Here is a 19,106-nt window from a genome sequence, read left to right on the forward strand (position 1 = left end):
TTGTCCTGAATTTGGAACAAGTAATTCAGAAAAGATTAAGGTACTTAGGTTTATGCTCAAAATCCACACAATGGTGAAAATAAAATAATATAATACAAGGATGAGCTTTTTACTATAATTTCTACCTCAGAATTTGCAGTTGAATATTTTTGGAGTAGGAAAGAAATTCTCATTTAAGGTAGAAAATTGTCCCAGGGATAAAATAAGAAATTAAGCTGTGCTAGGGAGTGTGGATGAAGAAAGAATAACACTGAAACTGATCAGGAAGATAAAAATAAAGGTGGAAGAAATTGTGAAAGGGAGAAAAGTTCGGAGCAGAAGAAGATATCAGATGATAGACTACATTAAGACAGAATTATTTGGATCGTATGCAGGTACTAAGATGAAGGCGGAAAAGAGGAAAGATTGGAGGATGCTGGGTGAGCAGTGAAGGACCTCCCTTGAACAGAAAACTATAAATGAATGTCGAAGATTTTGTAATTCATTATTATCAGATTTACTCATCACTATGCCAAATATAGTGAAAGTGTTGTCAAACTGAAATTTATCAATTTTTAAATCTTTCTAAAAATTACTCTTCTAGTACAGGAAAAACAAAAAAAAAAAATAAATGAATGAATTAATTAATTAATCAATCAATCAATCAATCATGAATGAATGAATGAATGAATCAATGAATAGAAGTGTTTTAGTATGCCAACAGACCGTGAGTGTACCTTCCTTTTTTAAGTTACTTGACTAGTTTTCTTTATCCTCAAGATTTCAAGCAATTAATTGAAAAATATAGGCATAAAATGTAGACAAAATCCAACATTACAGCAAGTCACCATAAAACTTAAGAAATTTTACATTAACTTTTACAGTTTAGGGAAATACTATGAAGCGTCTGGAGTACTATTTTTTTTTTTTTGCCCCACGTAAACAGTTGCTACATGTGTTCATAGGAAAACTTCAAGAATCCCAAGCATAACGCGTCTGTAATTATGAAAAGTATAGGCTACATATTTCGGAATTTCTATGTCTAATTTTTCTTCACAAAATGTTTTCTACCTTTCATTTATTAAGAAATTAAAACGAGCATTGTAAGAAAAGTATGTGAGAAGGTAGGAAGTGAAGAAAAAGTCCTAAAAATGACTTTCATTTATTCCCTTTGAAAGAAATAACTGCCACAATTTCCACTCCATGCAAACTTCCATGACAGACCTCCTTTTGATGTGGGAACTTGCAGTACTCATCCTTTTCATCCAACATTATCTTTCTTTTGCGCTGCAACATAACTCACTTCGGATTAATTGCCATCTCCAATGAGCATGCGCGCCATTAAGGGAGCTTTATATAGTCAACTGCTCCCTCGTTATATGTGAAGGGGTTGCCATAAATCTTGCAGCAGTCGGCAGTCGCCTGGTGGTGTTAGCGTGCCAATATTTATGCAGCACAACTTTTTAATAGTTAAATTTACGAGAAAGGTTTAATCAAAATAATGTAGTAACTTAGTAATGCTCTCCTCAGCTGTAAAGAAAGAATAGCTTGCTTGTAGTGTGCTGACCCACATATAGTCTTCTTAATTTCTCAGCAGTATTTAAAGGATAGGCTTTTGAACGAGAAAGTCAGAACAAAGGAGACGTTGAAATATAGATATTTTAAACAAGACAGAATTAAAAATATTTTAGTTCGTTATTTTACGACGCTTTAACAACTCCTATGACTATCTAACATCTGAATGATATGAAGGTGATAATGCCTGCGAAATGAGTCCGGGATCCAGTGCTGAAAGTTAACCAGGTAACACATGTAACCAAAATTAATAATATTAATGTAGGTGTCCCACAAGATACTGTCCTTGGTCCTATTTGCTTTCAATATACAGAGTGGCCCACTTAACTCTTTCACCTTCGATGTAAAATATTTCAGATATACACAAACCGACAATTACAAGTTAAACTACATTGAAGGGGACATGTGATACATGTAATGAATTTTTTGTACATGAAATAATTTTCGAGATATTAGAGTCAACTTTGTATTGTAAATGTTACGTTAGCTCTGTCTAATAACTAGGGCGTGACATCGATATATTTGTATTAGTCTGAGGTGAACATACGACGCCCCGGACAGAATGTAGTCGACGCGTTTCTGGTTTTTAATGAGAAGACATACAAAGATTCAAGTTTCTTAAGAGCGTTTTCTTATATCTTTAGGTGGTTATACAATTTGATTATAGAAGGCAAGACATTGGAAGTAAATTTTCACATAATCAGTCCATATTATATTATACGTAAGTTATATAAGGAAAAAGACACATACCGTATAATGATAATTGACTTAGTCCTATGTGCGCAATAATTGTTAAATTTAGGATCGGTTTTGTAATGTCAGACCAGCGTGTAGGTAATTATAAGTATGGACACTTCGCGTCCGTACCTTTGACATAGCAGGACTGATTTCAATGACCTTCAAACTAGTTTGAGCGTGAGATTCTGCTTTCTTCCTAAAGTTGGCACTGGCATCACACCAGCTAGCAGTCGAAACAACAGAAATATAACACATACAATTAATAAATCTAGTTATATTACGTACTGAAATAAAATAAATTAGACCGATGAAATAATAAATCCGTCATTATCTGCAATGTCTAGATTATAATAGTTCCTTTATAATGAGAGTTGAGACGTTCACTCCAACAAGAATTAAAATATGTGATGATTTGATACCACTGACATTGGGAAAACAAAACTCCTACGAGAAGTGAAACCATACGCCTATATATTGCATACAAATATTAAATGAATTTCATACATAATTTTATATTGTATTACTTTATAATATAATTTATCATATATAAAAATAAATATTATTACCAGTTTATCACTGAGAAATAAGAAAAAGCTGTTAACTTGAATTTATTGAAAGCAAAGTCGTTACTGGATTATGCAAGAAGATAGGCGATGTTTGGATCCTGTGTCTCAACTCTTATATTCAATTATTATCAGGAACTCTAGCGTGTGCTCGATTACACTAAGCTCTAGCGCTTGAAAGTGGAACTAAACGCTGATGGAGCGTATACGTACAGAAAAACAAAACAGCAAAATTCGCTCAGTGTCCATTCTATGTAATCCCTATTCACTGGTCAGACGGCTTAAGAAGTGTTGGAGGGACAAATAAATAGTAAACATTTTATTCCCCTTTTTTGAAACCGGAACAAGCCTGTAGTGTGGTGGTGGTGGTGGTGGTGGTGGTGGTGGTGGTGGTGGTGGTGGTGGTGGTGGTGGTGGTGGTGGTGGTGGTGGTGGTGGTGGTGGCGGTGACAATGGCTAAAAGAAAAAGAGGAAAATAGTAAAAAAATTAGGTAGTCAAATAGAGATTCCAGATAATTTTTATTTCACTTGCCTTCTGCCACAAGTAGGCCTACTACGCGTTCAATGTTACTTAACCCCAGAGCACTGATGTTTCCTCTGTCGTATACAAGACATCGTAGGCGATTACGAAGATCGGGATACTGAGGGGATCAATGCATTCGTGGATGGAGATGACGCACTCTGCTAATTCGTGGAATCAACACCGGTCGATTTTCAAGGGACGGGTGGTAACTAAGGTTACGTTAATGTTAAGGTAATTTGTTTAGATCTCTTCTAAGCTACAAATTTTTACATAAGAATTTTTTGGTAGAAAACTGAATTATTTTGGCAAACATTTGTTGTTTATAACATGTTCCAAGGTTCATATAGTTGCATTTGATTCAGTATTATGCTATAAAGTGTATCAAATTTCTTAGAGGCTACTGCTAGTATGCTAAATAAATAATCTGAATGTTTTAAATGAAAACATTTTACATCGTTTATTACATCTATATTCCAATTAAATATTAAATGCTGAGTATAATCACGTTTCATATAATTACATAGTTCAGAAGAAATGGGTACAACAAACAGTATGCCAAAGGCTGTCTTCTGAGTAAAATTATTACATAAAACTAATATTTATATTAACATCCTTGATTTATCACAATATTTTCAACTTCTATACGTATTATTGTATGTAATAATATGTCACCTTAAAGTGTTTCTTCAGTTCGGATATTAACTATCGTTTGTGACAACTGTGTGAAATTAGTAACATATATGCTGAAAGATGACCGATGTGCTGAAAAAGTGGTAGTTACACAGATACATTGTATCATAATTATAGGAAGTCTATGTCCCGTAGGAGATCTATTGATTCAAATGAACATTTTATTTATCTTGTTCAATATTAATTATAGCTATAAGACAAGTCAAAACAAAGCTTATTTACAGAATTAGTCTATTGTACAAAATTATACTACAATAAAGTTATCAATACTCGTACTATATGAACATAGTTTCACAAACAATTTTTTAACGATATTTTAACACACTTAATAACAGGTATTTTTAAAAGTTATCAAGCAATAAATTGTATAAACTTAAACCAATGATCGTAACACTAATATTATAAATTATAAGTTGAAATTATAAAATATAATTAGTGTCATAAAAATGATAATACACTGCAGTCTCGTTTAACCGAATTTTATGGGATAAAGAGTGGTTCGTTTAAACAAAATTTCGGTTAAACTGGAAACATAGCTGCTTTACATAGTTTAATATACTACATACTGTATATGTTAAAAGAACAACTTTATTTTAAAGTACGTAAACTAAACATTTTTCAAACACATGCTTTAATTTCACTAACTGAACATTCCAAGTATTTTTCAAATACAGTAATTCGTTCATAATAAAGAGTATAAATTAATTGTAGCATCTTCAAAATGCTAGAATCAAAATTTCATTTTTCTTTTCATCTGGATTTGGTTAATCCGGAAATTAGTAAAATCGCGATTTGATTAATCGGGACTCTAGTGTAATTATTTCTTAAAATCTTATTCTTATTCATATAAATTAGCCCCGAAAGTTTGTTTAGATTCATATTTTGGTTTATATCCATTCAAATAATTTATAAATTCAACATATTGCACCCTATTAGCCAAACATTATTAATACAATTTTATTACTCATAGTCACCCTACAGATGACCCCTGCGGTGGCTTAGTGCTCAGACCTCCTGCCAGTCAGGCTCGAAATCTCTGTACGCAGCGAACCTTTGTGTAGTCAGACGGTGAGAGTTTGGGAATGCACTTAGCTAGAGCAACAGATCGTAACAGGTCGCAGTGCTGGGCCATAGTGCCTCCTTCCCACAAATTCAATTCCATATCCGACATATGTCATAATTTTCAAACTTTGTAAAAAGCAAAATACTATCAAAAATGTCGTAAGTCCTGCTGAAACAAGTACTCTCCAGCATCAAGAAAACACAAAATGTCGTTATAAACTGAATGAATAGCAGTGGAAGTTAATCTAGATGCCCTGAAACCTTGCTGACTAAGTGAAAAAAGAAACAAAATTCTCTGAAGAAGTAAGAGGTCTATTATACAGTGAGCCGTGCGCATCAGCTCGATCGCTCGGGCAACTCTTCAGCACCTAGTGCTACCTACATTATCGGCATATTCCCGAATGTTCTATCCTAATAGTAGCAAGGATTTGTGGGCAGGCAAGAGAGGGAGAAAAAAGAGGTTTCCTGGTTGGTCGAAAACTCGCCTTTGCCTGGTCATGTAGACAGTGAGACTCGGAAACTCGCCTTGCTTTGACCATGTAGACAGTTACACTCGAAAACTCGCCTTCGCCTGGTCATGTAGACAGTGAGACTCGGAAACTCGCCTTACTTTGATCATGTAGACAGTTACACTCGAAAACTCGCCTTCGCCTGGTCATGTAGACAGTGAGGCTCGGAAACTCGCCTTACTTTGATCATGTAGACAGTTACACTCGAAAACTCGCCTTCGCCTGGTCATGTAGACAGTGAGACTCGGAAACTCGCCTTGCTTTGATCATGTAGACAGTTACACTCGAAAACTCGCCTTCGCCTGGTCATGTAGACAGTGAGACTCGGAAACTCGCCTTAGTTTGATCATGTAGACAGTTACACGCGAAAACTCGCCTTCGCCTAGTCATGTAGACAGTGAGACTCAGAAACTCGCTTTCCTTTGATCATGTAGACCAGAGGTCTTCAAAAAGCATATAGTCATTCGTGATCCCGATACTGCCCGCCGAACACAGTGTGCTGTAGAGAAGGGGGAGAGACTCGTACCTCAACAGATGGGAGCGATCAGTGGGGATCGCGGCAACGGTCTGCTTATGTTTACAAATAATAACATCAAAATAATAAGAAATATCATACGTTTGTACATTATTTTGACATATATGAAGCTGGAGCCCCGTCTGTTGCTATTGACACAAGCTATTGCAAATTCAACCTCTTCTATTCTATAGCGCCTTTCAGTGCCTGGAAAAGATCTTCTCCAGTTGTATTTTGTAATTACATCTAGAAGACATTCAGACACAGTAAGATGTTCACTAACTCCTCGGATGAAAATGGCTAGGTGAGCTTTGTGATTTCTATCTGTGCTTTCGTCCAATGCAAGTGAGTAAGCTACAAACTGGTTAATTGTGGTTTCGACTTTAGATTTAATTACAGTTACAATATTGAAATTCCTTCTCTGAGCTGTAATTGGAAGCAATTTAATTTTCTTAAACTTTGACTTTGTTCTGGACACAGAATTTAGTAACGTTCTGTATGCACGATTTTACAAATGATGCTTCTGTAAAGGACTTCATTGATTTTCCAATATTCCAAGCTAGAACATAGCTAGCAAGAAGCTTTTTTTCTTTAAGACTGAGGATACATGTGTGATTTGTATTTGTATTTTCTTGTTTTGAATTTATCAAAATATTTGTAGGCCTACGCATTTCACCTAAAATTAAACCAAAAACTATATGTTTGTCATGGGGAAGTGAGTGTAAACGTTTTGTGATATACTGATTATTATGTATAACCAACAGTTGTACAGATAGCCCAAAAATAAATTATTTTCACATGTCCAATACGCCTGTAATTGTATGATATTCTTTGTGAAGAGTCGAGTATTGTCGTCGCATGTTGAATTTTAACACACCCTTAAGAATTTTCGAACAAATTAAGCATTTCACATTCTCCCGACAAACACAAAATATTTCTCTTCCCTTTCATCCTTGAATGTACTACGTCCATGATTAGAAGACATTGTGAAACGTGGAACACTCCGACCAGCACAATGATAATGGTAGTCCGCCACTACTCTTCGTTTGCGCATAAACATTGATTACAGTACAGGTGGGGATGGGTGAGGCGGAGCGTGCTCATTACGTACTGGCTTCGGTTCCGTTGAGAGGCTTACTTTCGAGTAGGCTTTTGGAGACGTCTGATATAGACAGTTACACTCGAAAACTCGCCTTCGCCTGGTCATGTAGACAGTGAGACTCAGAAACTCGCCTTGCTTTGATCATGTAGACAGTTACACTCGAAAACTCGCCTTCGCCTGGTCATGTAGACAGTGAGACTCGGAAACTCGCCTTACTTTGATCATGTAGACAGTTACACTCGAAAACTCGCCTTTGCCTGGTCCTTTAGACAGTGAGACTTGGAAACTCGCCTTACTTTGATCATGTAGACAGCTACGCTCGAAAACTCGCCTTTGCCTGGTCCTGTATACAGTGAGACTCGCAAACTCGCCTTTCTTTGATCATGTAGACAGTTACACTCGAAAACGTGCCTTTGCCTGGTCCTGTAGACAGTAAGACTCGCAAACTCGCCTTACTTTGATCATGTAGACAGTTACACTCGAAAACTCGCCTTTGCCTGGTCCTGTAGACAGTAAGACTCGCAAACTCGCCTTACTTTGATCATGTAGACAGTTACACTCGAAAACTCGCCTTTGCCTGGTCCTGTACACAGTGAGACTCGCAAACTAGCCTTGCTTTGATCATGTAGACAGTTATGCTCGAAAACTCGCCTTTGCCTGGTCCTGTAGACAGTGAGACTCGCAAACTCGCCTTACTTTGATCATGTAGACAGTTACACTCGAAAACTCGCCTTTGCCTGGTCCTGTAGACAGTAAGGGCCCTATTCATAGACATTCTTAGAGCGGGTTAAATAGCTACTTCCGGTGGATGATCAGCGAACTAACGTTTTTCGTATTCATAAACTAGTGTTAGCGATAATACGTGTACTAAGAGGGGTTTGGCTGGCTAAATTTTAGCCCCCGCCGGTAGGGTAGTTTAGAGGCCGACTAGCTTAGCAAGATGGCTGTTATGATGCAGTGAATGTGGGTTATGTACGTCGAATTCGTGATGTGAGACGTAGGAGGAAGACGTAACTACCGAGATTGGACATATTTAGAAAATATGAAGTATACAACATTAGTCAGGCTTCTGTAAGATGTATAATAACGAATGTGTCAGTAGCAATCACTGGACTTGCGCCTCGTTACGTATGTTTTCCTAGGGAAGAAAAACGAATAACACTGCGAGAAAGTTTGACGACATTGCAAGATTTCCTCAGGTAATTATATTTCATGATTTGAATATTGTATGTGAATGCTTTCTTAGATAAATTTGTACTGTACCGGTACCATATTGGTACAGTAGGCCTATTGTGATATTTCATCATTTTTAGGTTATTGGCGCCATAGATGGCACGCACATACCCATAACAAATGTAGGAGGAGAACTGTCACAAATATATATCAACCGAAAAGGATGGTATTCTCTATTAAACGTTCAGGTACGTACTGTAAATGAAATTACAACCCGTAAGAGGTTATGTAGACCTAGGCTGAAATTTTGGTGAAACTAGCGCTGAGGTAGTTCCGATGATTTCGATACTGAAAATCGTTGAATTTGTAAGATATTTTTGTAGAGATGCAGTTGGTCATATATGCAAGGCATTATAACAGCCAAAAATAATCTAACCTAATCTATCACAGATTCGTATATGCAAGGTGTATAAGCAGAGTACGAAGAGAACCACCTCAGTGCTAGTTTAGCTTTTAATAACTTTATTTACATTTTAGATAGTAATGCATTATATTACATTATTTCAGTTAAATGGTACAAGAAAAAGATTTGTAATTTGTAATTCTCCAGAAAAGCTACACTGAAGAAGACAATAAAAAAATCGCCTCAATGTTGCCCCCCCCCCCTCCTTCTAACTAATTACTAATATAACATGCGAGAAGTCCAGGGAGAATTATTAGAGAAATGGTGTTATATTGGTAATAAGTGGGAGTGTGGGAGCTAAAACAGTGCATTACAGTATGTAAGTAACAGTACCCAAGTAACTATTACACGATTTTTATGTTGAAAGTATTTGTGGCTGCTGACTAAAACCACATGTTTATTTGGCCTACTGTATATACCTATGTCACGGAAGTCAGTGAAGCAAAGATCTATTGTTCCTCCTTCAATGTAGCTTTTCTGGAGAATTACGAGAAGGTCAAGCAATACATCAACATAATACATAGATGAGCAAACCTAAGATAAATTTAACTAATATCATCTCTTTGATAAAAAAAACAGCACCTTTTCTATTGCTTCATATGTTACTGAAGGCCTTACTTATGAAAAGACAAATATTTTGTGAAACCTGATAATTCATTTTATGTTACTGTTTTTATCACAGCTCTTTTTTGTGATGGGGTCAGTGGTAATTATTTTTACTTACAGCCTTGCCAAATGACCTGTTTCAACTATAACTTTCATTTCTCTAGAGATGGTATGTTTTCATTTCTTTCAGGTGTTTTAAGAATTTGTTGTTTCAGTTTGTTGTTGTATTTCCTTTTACACTCCATTTTAGACAGTCTCTTCTTTTTTAACACTATATGGTACTGCTTGCATACTTGAATGTAACATTTTTTCTTTGCTTATCACATTCTCTCTTTTAGGTTACATATGCAGGATAAGACTGAGGATCTGCTTTTAATTTCTCTCGAAATTTCCTCATCCTTTATCGGTTTAGTGATGCTGAAGATGAAACTATGAAAAATATTATGGGATCATAATGATGGATTCATAGAAATATGTTTCAAGTTTATAGGTTAACTAGCTACATGTACATGTTTTAGGTTACTTTTGCAAAGCATAAAGAAAATCCAAAGTATAGGCGTAGAATTTAAATTAATTACTGGAATGTTAATTTTTGCGTTATGGGTGAGACATTATATAAAAGTGTTGCAATTTATATTGTGATGTCTTAACTTCAGAGTGGCATGCTTACACAACTGCTGTAGGCTGTTAGCAGCTCTAAATATCAGAATGAAAAAAACTCAAAGAATAAAAACTATTGCTTAGTTAAAAAACTTCAAATTTTTTTACAAAAAATAGCACAAAAAAGGGATACAATTCACTTATATGAGTGACAAATCACATTCGTAGCTTTCATTTGTGTACCCACATGATAGTTTTTTTTACCAGTTTTAATTTTTTATAGAAATTCCTTTATGAAATTGCTAGTTAACACATATATTACCTTATTCATTTAAGGTTATAAGTGATGCAAGTTTCCAAATTCTGGATATAGTGGCACGTTGAAGAGGAAGTGCCCATGACTCTCGCATTTTCAATGAGATTAGAATTAAGAAGCGATTTGAACAGCATGAATTTGGACGCTTCATTTTGTTGTGGGATAGTGGTTATGGTGTACACAAATATTTGTTAATGCTTGTAAAGTGAATTACTCTACTTGCAATGTATTGTGTATTTTTGTATAAGCTTAAGTGATGAATTCTATATGCTATAATTCATTAAATTTGTTTGATAAAATATCTAAACTTGTAAATTGAATTAATCTGCTTGCTATATACCTAAATTATTGTGTAGTTCAACTAATTGTTTATGCCTTTAAATTGAATTAATCTGCTCGCTAGGTATTGTCTTAATTCAATTGCCTATGCATGAAAATTTAATTGATCTGCTTGCTATCGTTTTATACTTTTTTATACCATTTTAATTATTTTTATACCTATTTGCAGCTGCTCTCGGGCTTGGGTTAGATTCCTGCTTGGACTGATTACCTGGATGGATTTTTCAGAGGTTCTCCCCAACATTAAGGCAAATGTTAGGTAATATGTGGCGAATCCTCGGCCTCACCTCATCTTGCCAAGAATTTGTGTAACTCTTGACCTGTTCCACATCTTAAAGCTTCTATGGAACAAAATAAATTAAATAAAAAAAAAATGAAATACTGTGTTATTATTCTAAATGATCATGGACAGAATCCAATGAAAAGTAAGGGAGAATGTTAAACTTTTGTATACCACATAATGTAACTGTGTACACCAATCACACTATTACTTTCTTATATTATATGTTTTTTTTTTATTGTTTAAGTTTGAAAGATTATCATTTTGTTGGAAATTATTTCATTCTAACATCTAAGAAAATATAAGATACTCTAAGTTATGTGAACTGACTGCACAAATCACTGGTGTGCACTTTGTATTTCATGTCAATTTTATTTCTTATGAATCACTTATACATTCGTTTCTTGGGTTGCTATACCTGCAATATACACCCCAATTTTTAATATTCTAATTATTATTATTATTATTATTATTATTATTATTATTATTATTATTATTGCAGCAGTCCAGTACCTGTTTGTGTCACTGAGTGAGTATCCCCAGCTTAGTTTGTGCAGTTCATTTTTGAAATGTTAAAAAAATGGACTCCAGAGAATTACAATTTACAAAGAGAGTTGTCTTCAGCCTTAGCCATCTGCACAAGTTGGGAGATGCAAGATATGTCCGAGAAATAGGGATGGGAAGTGTAGTACAGAATGCCATGTGAGTGCAATGACCATTCAGACACTACACAGTAAAGGTGTGCATAAATTGTAAAGAAATTATTTAGAAAGAAAAAAGAGAACTGTTAATGATAATTTCTTTATAATATAAACGTTTCCTCGATAAAAGAGAAATAGTACCAATTTTTCATAGGGCATTTTGTAAACTTGTACTCATTTCATCATATTCTGGGGTATACATGTAATAAGATTGGTGTAGGCCTACATTTAGAGGTTGGTATACAGAAGGTTAATATACATACTGTACCGTGTGAAAAATTACTTTCTATGCTTCCTTATTTATAGAAGTCACTGAAAACCATTATAGTCCATATATTAACATCTTCGTCAATTCAAAGTAAAACAAAAAGTTGAAGTATGCATAACGTGGAATGTTGCTAATAAACTTATATTTGAATCAGTAATTTCTGAATGGACTTTATTTCAAAATCTCATCTCCATAAAAATCGCCTTACTGCAGGATTAGGGCCCTCTGAGAAGTGGTGTGAATATTGTGAAGCCTGCATAGATCTGAATAAAATACATGGAATAATCCCCATCATCAGAAAGGCGTATTCAAGTGAGAATATGATAGCGTTCTAAATTGATTTTAGCAAAAAGATTGGATAAAGTCCTTTTAGAAATGACTGATTTAATTATAGAGTTACTGTCTAATAAAAAAAAAACTCTCACATAAATTACTCCAAGTATAAATAGTGCATCCAGTGCCAATGCCCACACGTCACTGAAACAGATGGCAGAATGCGATTATTTTTTAATAGGATGTTATGATAATATACCTTTCCATGACATACACTAAGTTCAATATAAAAATATTTGATTTTAGGTACTGGCACCATAGATAGCACATAGATAATCTTGGAGAACTTTCACAAATAAACATCAAAGAAAGGTTAATATTTGAGGAGAAAAATTAGCTCCGGCACCGGGGATCGAACCCGGGTCCTTGATTCTACATACCAAGCGCTCTGACTACTGAGCTACGCCGAATTCAATCCACAGCACCAGTGGAACCCTCCTCCTTCAATGTTTTCTTTTGTGGCCTGACTCCAAGTTAGGCATATATGTTGACGTTTATGTCCAATGTCAACTGCCATTATACTAGGAGCGCACTCAGTTGAGTGACTTGTTTGGCCGGGAATCCGCAGTTTAGTGCACAGTAATCTGTACAGAAATATGCACTGCAGCTATGAGAATATTATAGACTTATTAACTGTCAATATTACAGATATTATTCTGTAGGACAAATTAATAAGTTTATAATATCAAAGAAAGGGAGTAGTATAATGGAAACTCAGGGTTCTGTAAATTAAATTAAAACTCGTATGTAGGTTTAAACTTCGCTTCATACAATAATTTTATTCATATTTTGCATATTCACTTATTTCTAAGTTACAAACTATTGTACATTCTAAGGACAAAGGGGGAAAAGCCAAACAAAGCATGTCAACATAATACAAGAATAAGCAAACGCCATTACAAAAAAAAAAAAAAAAACAAACAAAAAAACAAAATCGTTTAGCATAGAGTGAGAGTATTAAGAAAATAAATATAGACCTTTATTTTTCTCCTCATTCCTAAGTTCCATATTCATTTCAGGTTGTAAGTGATGCAAATTAGTAACTTCTGAATGAGTTTCATGCAAAAATACAGACGAATCACCAGTAAAATGATCACAAGAAATGAGTGAAGCATTGCAGATTTAGCCCTGCATTGGAAAGAATCCTGCGACCAGATATTTACTCTAACATACAAGCTACATTTATTCAATTTACCTGAAGGGGTTAGGTACAGCTTACAGCAGTAAAATTTTGCAAATATTCAACATTTTTTCCACTATTACTGTATCTTGTACAATTATGAAAATTAGTACGTGTAAAATACTGTCCTACTATATGAAAAAAATATTTTTACGATTGGAAAAAAAAAAAATATATATATATATATATATATTTTTTTTTCTAAATTCAAAATGTTGACAGTTCACTGTGCAGTGATGAAGCATTTCCCTCATAACTAAAAAACTATCCATGCAAAATCACATCTCTACCTTTGATAGACTGTCTGATAAAAAAATAAATTCATTTAAAGAAGTGGTGAAATATAAGTATTTTCTTCTAACACAAAATAAAACAAAATATTATTTATTGAAAGAGCATGATATTGTAAACATGAGTTTCAGCAATGTAATAAAAGAGAGAACATTACACTAAAGTACTACATTTCCAGTTTTTGTCCATTGTGCAACTCAAACCAAGAAATGGATTTGGAACACCTCAAATCTGTGCCTCAGTGGCTGACCATGACAATATCTTCGAAAAATATTGGAGTGCAAGAGGTCAAATGACTTTATTGTCAAATGCCTGGCATTAGAAAACAACATTTCCAGCTTTTCATTAGGCCCTCCTCCTATTCTTTTCTTTCTAATTGTGTTTTCTTAACATTTCCATTTCTAATAATAATTTTGCTTTTTTCAATTCATGGATCAATTCATTAGAGACTTCCAAGCCTAAATTAAAGACTCTGAATTAAATTTCTCTACTAACACCACCTTAATAGCATAGTTATAGACATAAGTGTAACTAAATTGCTTTAGGTAGGTACTTAAACCTCCATCAGGGAATATGTTCCAACTGAGGAACTACAGGTTTGATGAATGATGAATCCAGCAAAAACAAAAAAAAAAAATAAATAAATAAGTAACCTGTCTTATAAATCGGCAAAACTCTTAACCGACATTAAAATAAGAAAAAGGAACACACACACATGTATAGAATTCACTAAACAACAATGTGAAAATAAAAAGTTGAAAACACTACTAGAGCCCAATATACAGTAATACTAATAGTCTTCAATCTGATGCAGTTGTCCCATTCAGCTTAGAAATTGGCCACAACTGTCCAGCAGCATATCTCCATCGAATAAACTTGTTACACTCATAACACTGTGTAGCATGCAACTACACAAATATAATAATGAACAAGAAATACTTACTACTCTACACCAAGCCCCAGAAAATGATCGGGACAGAAGAATTTCAAGTTCCTATATAATGCTGGGAAGCTCGCAAGGAAATGAAGTAGACAAGAACTCAAGAAAATTTCACTACTAGTGCTACTATTACCATCACCACCACCATTACCACTACTACTAAGTTACATTTCTAGTTCTTTCATTTGTCCCAGATAATTTTTAACTTTGCATTTAATAATATTTTATTTCTAATAACAATTTTGTTTTCTGCAATTCATAGAACTTCTCATCACATTTAATTTTTGGGCTTCATGCTTAGGAGGAACACCTCTTCATACTCTGTCATTCTCGACGATCTTGCAGCAGAGTCCTATGGAAAGACGAAAAAAATGTTAATCATTTGCATACTACTGTACACAAAAGACACTACTTATCAAAACTGTGAATTTTTTTAATTGTCTAAGTTTGAAAATTTATCACATTGTTTGAAATTATCTATTTGATCCAAACATGCAAGAAAATTTAATTTTCTGCAAAATGTACTATGATTCAAATGCATCCCACTTCATATTCCAGATCATAAATTTTAATTGTTATGAAGCACTTGTACATTAATTTGTTGGTTGGGTTGGAATAACTGTCATACAATGTATCACTCAATTTCTAGTATTCAAATTAATGTTCCCTTGTTTAACCGTTTCATATTAGTGATACATTGTAATATTATTGTTACATTTAATATTTATGTCTTAATACTAACTAAACTGTCCTTCATTAAAGAAAAATAGCCATAATTTGTCATCATGTACACAGTTGTAAAGTCCCATTCTGACCCAATGGACCTGCCTTGAAATAATATACAGTACATTGTATGATTATTATAAACCACAAAAAAAAAAGTAAATTAAAATCATCAGTACCAGTTGCAGAAGACACAGCTCTGCTGGATGCATTAAGAAGATTGATTGATTGATTGATAATATTGTAATCATAAATAGGCCTAGCAATATTCTTAGGTATGAATGAGAGCTTAAACTTACCTGTTGTTGACTACTGTAGAGACTGTTAACGCCCATTCACCTGGGATTGTGGAGACAGGATTTATTGCAGACATACGTGGGATTGATGATGATGATGATGATGGTGCAATACTAACATCCTGAAATAAGCATGTATTAATATTAAATGAAAACGTAAACATAATACTTATTGTATTATATAGATTCTACATCAGCATGGCAGCTTTGAGATGTGGAACAAGTAAATTAAGCAGATAGCCAAAATATGTTCATTAATACATAGTAAGTATTTAAAACATAATTAAACTATGCATCATTTTGCAAAAATGAATATAAAGCAATTTTGTTAATTCTTTTCTAAATTTTTCCTCTTGACCCATCAAAGCTTTAAGATAATTCTTTTCTAAATTTTTCCTCTTGACCCATCAAAGCTTTAAGATAATACATAAACAGTGAACGTTTTATAACAGCTGAGAATAATAGAGGTTAAATGGAAATCTAATTTGTCTTGTATTATATACACAGTGTTTAATATATCATAATATTATATTATGGATGTTTTGATTTCTGACATGAAACATCATGTAGGCTACTCAAAGAAAGTCTAAGGTCGAAAATCTTTCTTGCACTCCTGTCATTACTCTTAGGGCTTTCTATTGTAACACAATAAGAGGTAATCTATGTTTACATCACCACAACTACAGATTACATAGGCGTATGAGGTTTTGTCTTTTCAGTGCTGTAATAAATATGAGTTTGATATAGGTATATTTTACAAATCACTTACTAGCATTCTATAAACACACAAGATAATGAAATTTTATAGCTGACCATCAATTTGGATTCTACAAATTTCTTATGCTTATGTAGGTAATTCTAACCTCAAATAATGTTATTTCTTTTGACGAAGTAGAGAAAAGGATATCTCAGAAATCTCTAGGCGTTCCTACTGCCCTTTAAAATAAGGTCTCAGTTTTGATAATTCTTGTACACAAGATATTAGGCCTACGTTAAGGTATGATTGATAATTGTGTGGGTTGACATCAGATGTTTGTGGCCCAATCCCCTATGGGTATTTACAAAGCCATATTATCCAAACTGCATTTATGGTAGCTTGCATTTTCACGATTGTTGTAGAATTACATTTTACTAGCATTATCAGCTATATTCCTACAAGATATATTATTTACGTTATATTAATTAGGCTACCAAGTACCTATTCAGAGTAGCCTTAGGTGACATAATCATACCAGAGCCACATTAAACATTTACCATGAAGTAATAGGCCTATCTTACTTACAAAAACATGTCCTAAGAACCAAAAACACATACCTCATATGTTAACATTCCATATCGTTTAGTAGGCCTACGTCATCAATGTCGGGAGCAGGGCATCCTCCACCAGTTGTTTTTAGTTATTTCTTCAACTAAAAGTAAATAAATATATACTGAATTAGAATAATTCACTCTTTGAAGTCCAATATTTCATAATAGTTACGTCTAGGCCTAAACTAAAAATATTACGTACGGTATAATATTATAACATTTCTACTTACATTTTCGACATTTCTTCTTGTGTAGTCGAATTCCCGCACGCTGCCATGTATATTTCTTGCTTTTTTTTTTACCACAGAAGAAAAAACAAATAGTTTATTGTAGTTCAATATCGCCAATAACCTCACAAATAAACAGAAACGATCCGGAATCGCTTGCGTCTGAGCATGACAATTGCCAGTCTGCACATGCGCAGTAGCATTTTCAGCATCGTGTAACAGTTTCCAAAGCTAATACGCCGACTAATGTAGCCACTGATTAATCGGCGTCTCTGAATCCTGTAAAAGTAACCTGGCTATAACCGGGGCTAGTTTAGAACGCTCGTAGCATGGGCTAGCGCGATGTCTATGAATAGGGCCCTAAGACTCGCAAACTCGCCTTACTTTGATCATGTAGACAGTTACACTCGAAAACTCGCCTTTGCCTGGTCCTGTACACAGTGAGACTCGCAAACTAGCCTTGCTTTGATCATGTAGACAGTTATACTCGAAAACTCGCCTTTGCCTGGTCATGTAGACAGTGAGACTCGGAAACTCGCCTTACTTTGTTCATGTAGACAGTTACCTCGAAAACTTGCGTTTGCCTGTTCCTGTAGAGAGTGAGACTCTCAAACTCGCCTTACTTTGTTTATGTAGACAGTTACACACGAAAACTTTCCTTTGCCTCATCCTGTAGACAGTGAGATTGGAAACTCGCCTTACTTTGTTCATGTAGACAGTTACACTCGAAAACTTGCCTCTGCCTGGTCCTGTAGACAGTGAGACTCGCAAACTCGCCTTCCTTTGATCATGTAGACAGTTACACTCGAAGACTTCCCTTTGCCTGGTCCTGTAGACAGTGAGACTCGCAAACTCGCCTTACTTTGATCATGTAGACAGTTACACTCGAAAACTTGCCTTTGCCTGGTCCTGTAGACAGTGAGACACGGAAACTCGCCTTACTTTGTTCATGTAGACAGTTACGCTCGAAAACTTGCCTTTGCCTGGTCCTGTAGACAGTGAGACTCGCAAACTCGCCTTACTTTTATCATGTAGACAGTTACACTCGAAAACTTGCCTTTCCCTGGTCCTGTAGACAGTGAGACTCGCAAACTCCTCTTACTTTGATCATGTAGACAGTTACACTCGAAAACTTGCCTTTGCCTGGTCCTGTAGACAGTGAGACTCGCAAACTCGCCTTGCTTTGATCATGTAGGCAGTTACACTCGAAAACTCGCCTTTGCCTGGTCCTGTATACAGTGAGACTCGCAAACTCGCCTTTCTGTGATCATGTAGGCACACTCGAAAACTTGCCTTTGGTTGTTCATGTAGACAGACTCGGAAACTCGCCTTTCCCTGGTCATGTAGACTGTTAGATTCACTCGGAAACTCGTCTCTGGCTGGACATGTAGACGAGGTACACTCAGAAATTACTTATCGTTACTCGGAGATTTGCCTTTGTCTAGAGATGTAGACGAGAAGGCTTTGAAATTGTGCTGGAGATTAAGTAATGGATTCGTATTGAAGTTTCGAGAACGCCGAAGTGATTCTGGAAGGATCCAGATTATCGTAACCTGTAGCCTGTTGGGTATTGAGAGATTCGCCTGTTTGGTAAAGGTAAAGTATTAGCTGAGATTTGCCTGATTGGTAAAATATTAGTTTGGTGTTTTTATACATTCTTGGAGACATTTCCTCCTCTCATTAGTCTACGGTATGTTTGTAATAATCTAATATTGTACAGATTTATATTTATATTTTATTAGTAGCCGAGTTAAGATCGAATATAGCTTTGAGCCTGAATAATGTATTAGAATATATTGTACTGATC

General features: G+C 34.9%; 3 long non-coding RNA genes across 4 annotated transcripts in view; 2 read left to right on the forward strand and 1 right to left on the reverse strand.

Annotated features, from left to right (window-relative positions):
- Nucleotides 1-19,106, forward strand: part of LOC138705637 (uncharacterized) — a 381,721-nt gene that overhangs the window by 311,392 nt on the left and 51,223 nt on the right. The window lies entirely within an intron of this gene.
- Nucleotides 8,009-11,892, forward strand: LOC138705829 (uncharacterized). 2 transcript variants are annotated; one of them, XR_011333823.1, is made up of 3 exons: nt 8,009-8,454; nt 8,569-9,666; nt 10,922-11,892. It is a non-coding gene; the product is annotated as an uncharacterized lncRNA (long non-coding RNA). The 2 variants fall into 2 exon arrangements; XR_011333822.1 differs by having other exon boundaries at nt 8,569-8,676; nt 10,922-11,121.
- On the reverse strand, nt 14,790-17,660 carry LOC138705830 (uncharacterized). The gene is made up of 4 exons (XR_011333824.1): nt 17,303-17,660; nt 17,079-17,173; nt 15,768-15,886; nt 14,790-15,097 (listed from the first exon to the last, which is right to left on the reverse strand). It is a non-coding gene; the product is annotated as an uncharacterized lncRNA (long non-coding RNA).

This window comes from Periplaneta americana, chromosome 9, assembly GCF_040183065.1.
Source record: "Periplaneta americana isolate PAMFEO1 chromosome 9, P.americana_PAMFEO1_priV1, whole genome shotgun sequence".
Lineage (NCBI taxonomy): Eukaryota > Metazoa > Arthropoda > Insecta > Blattodea > Blattidae > Periplaneta > Periplaneta americana.